The 8,171-nt window shown below is 42.1% G+C and overlaps 1 protein-coding gene across 1 annotated transcript in view; it reads left to right on the top strand.

The window, feature by feature from the left end:
• The first annotated feature begins 7,900 nt into the window (after nucleotides 1-7,900).
• Nucleotides 7,901-8,171, top strand: part of OLAH (oleoyl-ACP hydrolase) — a 32,996-nt gene continuing 32,725 nt past the window's right edge. Inside the window, exon 1 of the mRNA XM_054726044.1 lies at nucleotides 7,901-8,119. The gene's annotated coding sequence lies outside the window, so the exon portion shown is untranslated. The remainder of the gene's footprint in view (nucleotides 8,120-8,171) is intronic.

The following is an 8,171-nucleotide window of genomic DNA, read 5'->3' as shown; positions in this document are numbered from 1 at the left end:
TCACCTGCAGCTGTATCTGACTTGATCAAGTGGGATCTATTTTTAAGATGCAAGGCTGGTTCAATATTTACAAGTCAATTAATATGATACAACACATAAACAAAATGAAGGGTAAAAATTATATCAATACATGCAGAAAAAGCATTTGAAAAAAATCAATTTATGATAAAATACCTTCAGCAAAGAGGGATAAGGGAACATACCTCAACATAATAAAGGCCATATATGACAGACAAACAGCTATCACCATTCTCAATGATAAAAAGCTGAAAGTTTTTTCTTTAAGATTAGGAGTAGGACAATGATTTCCACTTTTACCCCTCTTATTCAACATAGTACTCAAAGTCCTAGCCATAGCAATAATATATATATATATATATATATATATATATATATATATATATATGGCATCCAAATTAGAAAGAAAGATGTAAAAATTGTCAGTTTTTGTAGATGACATGATACCATAGAGGGTGGTGCAAAAGTAGGAAGACATCAGGTTCAAGCTGGTGACTCTAAGAGCCCCTACCCAACTCGAGCAAGAGTAAAAACATCTCATACACTCCCCAAATCTGGGAATTTCTTCTGGCTCCACTTCCTACTTTTTGCTTTGAATTATCTCCCTCTCCCCTGGACTTTTTTTTGTTGTTAAGAGAGAGAGGGAAAAAAATCATCGATGTGAAAGAGAATCATCGATAGGTTGCCTCCCATATGCACCCTGACTGGGGATTGAACCTGCAACCTAGGTATGTGCCCTGACTGGGAATCGAACCCGAAACCCTTTTGGTGTACAGTGACAACATTCTAATCAATGGAGACACTGGCCAGGGCTCTCCTGGATTTGAACCCACATTCTTCATCTCTGCATTGATAACTTTTTTGGATTGTGAGTCTGACTCTTTAATTCAGAGCATCATTTCTGCTGCTTAGATTGGCCCATGGCTCCATGCACTGCAGCCTAAGAGCTGAGACTGCCCCAAACTGTGAATGTTACCAGGTTCTCTGATACCATGACTGAGCCCAGGCCTTACATGTCCAGGGGGAGGAAAGGGGACTAAACATTAAGCCCATGGCATGTAAGTTCATGCTGTTTAAGAGATGGGAAACACTGGTAGACCCTGTCATGCTAATTTTATGCTCAGCTATGGAGTTCCCAGATATTTGGTCAAACTTTATTCTGGTGTGTCTGAGAGGGCGTTTTTGGATGAGATTAACATGTGACATGGTAGACCGAGTAAAGCAGATTGCCCTCCCTAAAGTGGGTGAGCCTTGTCCAATCACTTGAAGGCCTAACTGGAACAAAAAGACTTCCCTCCTGTGAGGAAGGGGGAACTCCTGCCTGATTTCTTGAGCTGGCCCATCAGTTTTCTCCTGTCTTCAGAGTGGAACTCACTCAGCTTTGCTGACTGCAGATCTTGGGTCCTGTCAGCCTCCATCAATGCCTGAGCCAATTCCTTATAGGAAATTCCTTATCTCCGGTTGGTTCTTTTTTCTGGAGAACCCCAAATAATACAACCCTCCTGGATACCACAACCTAGTTAAGATAAAGTAAATTCATGATGAAATGAGTAACAGGGCCCAGTAGCATGAAGAGAAAAAACATGAATTTTATAGACTAGAGAAATTAGGGAAAGCTTTTTGGAAAGTTTGGGACATGGGCTGAATTTTGAACAGATCAGAACTAGCCATAGGTGCAGAACTTCCTAGGACTTACCAAGTAAATCTTAAATTGGGTTGGGTGGTCCCTTGGAGGGCAGAATAATGGCTCGTTCATGTTGGTCCCAGTCTTCCTTCTTTGCTTAACTTGGCATCACTTCAGAGGAAGCCTTTCCTCATTTTCTCCAACTCCTTCCCTTGACATGTTCTCACAGCCCTTATTTTATTTCAGCACTTTATCACACTCTGTTTTAAAAGTCTATTTTCTTATGTTCCCTGCCTCCCTACCGGACTGAGTTCATGGACGTAGAAGCCTACAGTGTTTATCTGTCATTGCATCTCTTAGCACCATAGTTCTAGTATGGATGGGTAGGTAGATAAATAAATGAGTAATAGAAATAATAACAAACTAGTAATAATATTACCTATTACTAATGAGTAACAAAATATAATTCTACTAGAGGTCTGGTGCATGAATTCATGCACAGGTTGGGGCTGGCCGGCCGGCCCTGATCGGGGCCAATCAGGCTGGACTGACCAGGGGGAGGGGCCATGGGCAGTTGGCTATCCCCATCCCCTGGTTGAACTCTGGGTTGAGGGGATAATTTGCTTATTAGCCTTTTATTATATAGGATTATTAAAACTTTGATAGGACCCTATGAAATAAAGGTAGAAATAATTTATTACCAGAACAAATTGGATACATTGGAAAATAGAATCCAAGTGAATTCCAAAATGGAAACATTGGATAAATATCTTTTCTTTCTCTTCTTTTCATTTGAAAGTGATACATACTTATTAAAGAACATTTAAGAAAATACTCTGAGTAGAAAAATTAAACATCACTTACGGTTCAATGCCCGAAACAAAATATATTACAATTTTGTTATATTTCTTTCTGATCAAAAGGACTATAGTGCCCTAGCCAGTTTGGCTCCATGGATAGAGCGTAGGCCTGCGGACCAAAGGGTCCCCTGATTAGATTCCGGTCAAGGGCACATATCTTGGTTGCAGGCCCCTCCCTGGCTGGGGCCCTGGTCAGGGCTCATGCATGAGGCAACCAATTGATGTGTTTCTCTGACATTAATGTTTCTCTCTGTCTTTCCCTCTCTCTTCCGCTCTCCCTAAAAATCAATGGAAAAATATCCTTAGGTGAGGCTTAACAAACAAACAAACAAAAAAGGACTGTCGCTAACATTTAAGACTCACAAGTTCTCACAATAACTCACAATGGGTTCATCAACCGGCTCCAGGTACAGAACTGGCTAAATGTTAGAGCCAAGCTATGGACCCAAACATCTTGGGTTCAAAGCCCTCATTATACCATTTATATTCCTTTCATTATTGCACATAATCTATAAAACAAGGATGAAAGCTGTTTCTGCTCATGAAAACCCACCATGAGAGCCATCTGGAGACCCATTGCTGACAACTGCTGAGCATCTTCGTTCTACGGTCTTATTCCCCTGAAGGTAAGAGGCAGTTTATGGGTGTCTTAGCATGAGACTTCTTGACCAGGCACAAATAAAACACACAAAATGAAAACCAACCCACAGAGAATTTTGTGACTTGCTGTTCAAAGTGTTAGATGTACAAGGTGTCTCAAAATTGCAATTTCTGGCACAGGAAGTGATTTCTGAAGTGGTTCTCAGAAGTCATGGAAATTAGCATGTTCTTAAATTCAGAGAAGTGGCAATTAAATCGGGCCCTATGTTTCTATCTCTTATGAAAAACAGCTTCCTTCATTCTTACATCTGTCAAGGAAGTTACATATTGAACTCACTTAACAATTTTACTGACTGTGATATTATATATGTAGCAGGAACATTGCTAGAAATTAGTGGTTCCCTAATTTTTAAGGTTTATAAATTTGGATTTCTGGGCATATTTAATCAAAATAATAGGTGATTGTACAGGTCAGATCCTCTTATGAGTTTAAATCTAGGCATCTAAGCATGACTGATTCCTTTCCTTATCATTATTAGCATAAGTATAGGAACAAAGAGGTAGGGAAGGAGGAAGGAAAGGAGGGAGAGAGGGAGACAGAGAGAAGAAAGAGAAGGAGGAGGAGGAGATATAGAAAAGGAGAAAGAGAGGGAGAGATATAGAGAGTGAAGGATGAGAGAGGGGGAGAAAGAGGGAAAGAGGGAGAAAGGAAGAGAGGGAGAGAAAGAGGGAGAGAGGGAGAGAGGGAGAGAGAGAGAGAGAGAGAGAGAGAGAGAGAGAGAGAGAGAGATTGGTTGGTTCTTGTACATGCCCTGACCGGGGATGGAACCTACAACCTAGATATATGCCCTGACAGAGAATCAAGCCTACGACTCTTCGGTGCACAGGATGACACTCCAGCCAACTGAGCCACACCTGGCCCTAGCGGCTAGGGTGAAGCATTGATTGTTAATAAAAAAGCTGGAGTCATTCACGGAACCTCCTAGAGGTAGGAGGTGAGTAGGAGCTAGGAGAGAATGCAGTGGGGAGGGGGGACTTCTAGGAACACAGAGAAGCAAAATCAGAGAAAAGGAAGCCGCAGAGCAGAGAAAGTTGGTCTGTTAGAGTGGTGATGTCCCAAGTCCTGGGAACGGTGCAAATGCCACCATCTTCTGTGCTCACCACTCAGAAGCATCTTACTTTCTTTCTGTGGTGCAGCATTGAGACCCCAGGAGGACGTGCAGTGGTAGAATTGAGCCCGTGGTGAGAGAAGGGAACCACAGGCACATAACCTACCATTTTCCAACTTGAAAAGTCACAAAAGTCAAAGGGTGTTGTGTGTCAGAGCAGTAGGAAGCTGGGGAAATCCCTGGGCAAGTGGAATGGGGAAACGGAGATAACATTAAACAAGGCCAAATAGTCTGGGCAGCTTGCAGCCAGCTTGTGAATTGCAAGATCTTATCTTCACCCAACTAAGGACACTTTAGAGGAAATGATGTATACCTCTCTTCCCTAACCAGAGAATATGTAGCTTCAATCATGCTGGCCCAGGAAATATGGAATAAAGACACTGATCCAGCACCCTCCTACAGTGATCGTGTTTGTGCAGCTGCTGCAAAAGGGCCTCTTCCTGAGGGGCCCGCTTGGCCACTCTTCCTCCCACTGTCCTGACCTTCCTATCCAAGTCTCCATGGCAGCTTTGTTCCTGCCTACGATTTAGATACTCGTGATGCCCAAGGCTCTGTCCTAGTCCATTTTCTTGTCACTCTTAACCTGATATCCACCGGCTGTCAGTGAGTCCACAGGTGAGTGTGGTGAAGAGAGCTCAGAACCTCCACCCCCCAAAATGGCCCTGAGCACCAACACAAACAGGCATGGCCATTTCTTCCAGGAAGAAGGTCTACGTTGATCTTTGGTGCTCTCTGACCCGCTCCCCAGTTAAGAACCGGCTTTCTGTTCTCTCCCAGGCCTTCTCAGTCTTTCCCTTAGCTCCAACCTCCCCTTGATGAAGACCATCCCCAAAATCTCCTCCCAGATATGCTCCTCAGATCCAGATCCTAGACCAGTGATGAGCAACCTTTTGAGCTTGGTGTGTCAAACTTCACCAAAAAACTGAGCATAACTCGGGTAGTGTGTCACTTTGAGGAAAAAACATTATTTCGCAAATGTTTCATCCTCAGGAGCAGCAAATGTTTCATCCTCGGCATGCGGCCGCCTCAGCGGCCGCGTGTCATCAGAAATGGCTACGCGTGTCAGTGCTGACACACATGTCATAGGTTCGCCATCACTGTCCTATACCAAACACTTTCTGATAATCTCCCCTTGAAGGCCTTCAAACTTAACACATTCCAAACTAAACACTTCACCTTTTCCCCAAATCCACTCCTCCTCTTGTGGTTTTTATTTCAGTAAATATGTACCCAGCTGCTCAAGCCAGAAAGCTGGGAGTCAACCAGATTCCTCCCTCCCCCATCTCTAATAAATTGCCAAATCCTATCAACTCCCAGGCCTGAGGGACCTGGGGAATCCAGCCCCCTCTTCAGTCCCTTAGCACATAGATGGAATGTGTTAGTGCTTAAGAGGACAGACAGTTTCTGGAGCCAGACCGCTTGGGTCTGCTCCCTGTCTGTCCACATGTGTCTTTTTTTTTTTTAAATATATATATATTTTATTGATTTTTTACAGAAAGGAAGGGAGAAGAATAGAGAGTTAGAAACATTGATGAGAGAGAAACAACGATCAGCTGACTCCTGCACACCTCCCACTGGGGATGTGCCCGCAAGCAAGGTACATGCTCCCGACAGGAATCAAACCTGGGACCTTTCAGTCCGCAGGCTGACGCTTTATCCACTGAGCCAAACCGGTTGGGGCAACATGTGTCTTTTAGTCAGTCAATTAACCTCTCTGTGCCTGTTTTGTTCATCTGCAAGATGCAAATAATAACACCTCCATCATTTTTGTGCAGAATACTTACTTAATTGTGAAAAATAAAAAAGCTGAATACGTATTAAAAGCATAGAGCAATGTCTGGCCCTTAGTAAGTATTCAATAAGTGTTTGCACATTCTAGGATTCAGCCAGATCACCATCCTTTCTGTCCCAGATCATCACGACAGACTCCTAACTTACTCTTTCCCTCACTTACCCTTGTAGGCCAAGCCATCATTCTGAAAAGCAACTCTGGTCATTGTACCTTTCAATGGGTTCTTATCATTCTTAGGGTCAAGTCCAAGATCTTAAGATGAATTCACTGTTAAGATCAAGTTTAAATCTCTTGCTTACTAGGCCATTCACAACGCTTCTCCTACTTACTGCCTTGCTTTTTCTCTCACCACCTGCTCATCCATACTCTACCTGCCAGTCCTAGAGAAATCCTCTTTTTCCCCTGGGAGATGGAACATGCTGTTCTTTCTGCCTCTTTCTCAGGTCGCCATGCCCTTATTTCCCAATGCTGTCAGATAGCTACTCCTCTCGTAGAGACTGTTTTCTCTGTGCCCACTGAATGACTAAATATTCCTCTCTTCTAGTTTGGGTGACTTACGATGTGTTTCTATTCTTTTAAGGACTTGCCTTACAAATTAAAGCGTGCATATTTATTAAAGTCTGCATTTCATAAAACCTCTAAGATAATAGTATAAGGATCTTCCTTTACTCACTTCTGACATACATTATTTTTGTCTGGTATTTTAATTCCATATATATTTTAAGGCCCATTAGACACTACTATTTTATACAATCAATGTCCTTTACACTTGCTCAAATATTTACCACTATTTACCATGCTTTGTTTTTCATTCCTTCTTCCATCTCAGATCTTCCATCTGCTATCATTCACTTTCTGCCCAAGTATTTTCTTAAAATTTTTATTTAGAGAGTGTCTTCTGGCAACAAACTTTGTTTTTAGTTGTCTGAAAATGTCTTTAGTTTACCCTGTTCCTTAAAAGTTGTTTTGAGAATTCTAATTTGGCAATTTTCTTTTTAGCACTTAAAGATATCATTATACTCTCTTCTACCTTTTTATATTTCTGTCTGTCTTAATTGCTCTTCCTTCCAATAGTCCATCCTCACTTCCTGTTGCCTGGCTGCTTTCAATATATGTTCTTTGTCTTCATTTCTTTTTTGTTTTGCAGTTTTATTATAATGCCTCTGTATATAGATTTCTTTCTTTTTAAATTATTCTTCTTGAATTCACTGGGCATCTTTTACCTTTGGACTGGTATCATGCTTCAGTTCTCGAAAAATCTAAGCCATTGTTAATCCTCACCGGAGGATATTTCTTCCATTGATTTTGAGAGAGAGAGAGAGAGAGAGAGAGAGAGAGAGAGAGAGAGAGAGAGAGAGAACATGCCCTTGACTGGGAATCAAACCTGCGACCCTCCAGTGCACAGGCCAGTGCTCTAACCACTGAGTCATGCTGGTCAAAGTTAAGCCATTGCCTCTTGAAAATTGCCTCTCCTTTATTCCCTTTCTTCTCTCCTCTGGGACTCTAGTGATTTTCTCTTGGGAAGAGTCAATATTATATCTACATAAAGATACCTCCAGTGTTAAGAAATGACCTGGGACCTTGATCATGAGCCCTCAGGGAACAAACGTCTGTTAAATAAATTTGAACATTGGGTTACATTTTAATTCAAGTCCAACTGATCCTGAGATGTGCCAGTCAAAAATAAACGGACACCAGAAAGACAGGTTTTACGTGTTTTACCTATTTTAATTGGAAAGTGTGGGATAACTTTAGCCTAATTTTATTGAAGATTTATAGATCAATAACAGCCCTCAGTTGTAAACACTGAAAATGTATATATATATATCACTCTTGATTGCCTATTTTCCTTGCTAGAAATAGCCACCTTTTTCTGTATTTTACACGGTTGTCTGAGAAGAAATCCTAACGAGTCATCCAGGTTGTTCTTCTGAGGGTTTTACTGGCTCTCGGTCATCATTATATAAACAAGGTTCTGGAGACAGATTCCCGTCTCTGTGAACTCGCTGCCTCTGTTGAAGCAAGGCTTCCTGGCACTCCCGGCCCGCACGCCACGGTAAGGGCTCTGTAGGTTGAGGGACTGCCTGGGCTCCCAGGACTGTTCTGAG

The sequence above is a fragment of the Eptesicus fuscus genome, chromosome 2, assembly GCF_027574615.1.
Source record: "Eptesicus fuscus isolate TK198812 chromosome 2, DD_ASM_mEF_20220401, whole genome shotgun sequence".
Classification (NCBI taxonomy): Eukaryota; Metazoa; Chordata; class Mammalia; order Chiroptera; family Vespertilionidae; genus Eptesicus; species Eptesicus fuscus.
This window is presented reverse-complemented; position numbering and strand designations above follow the sequence as displayed.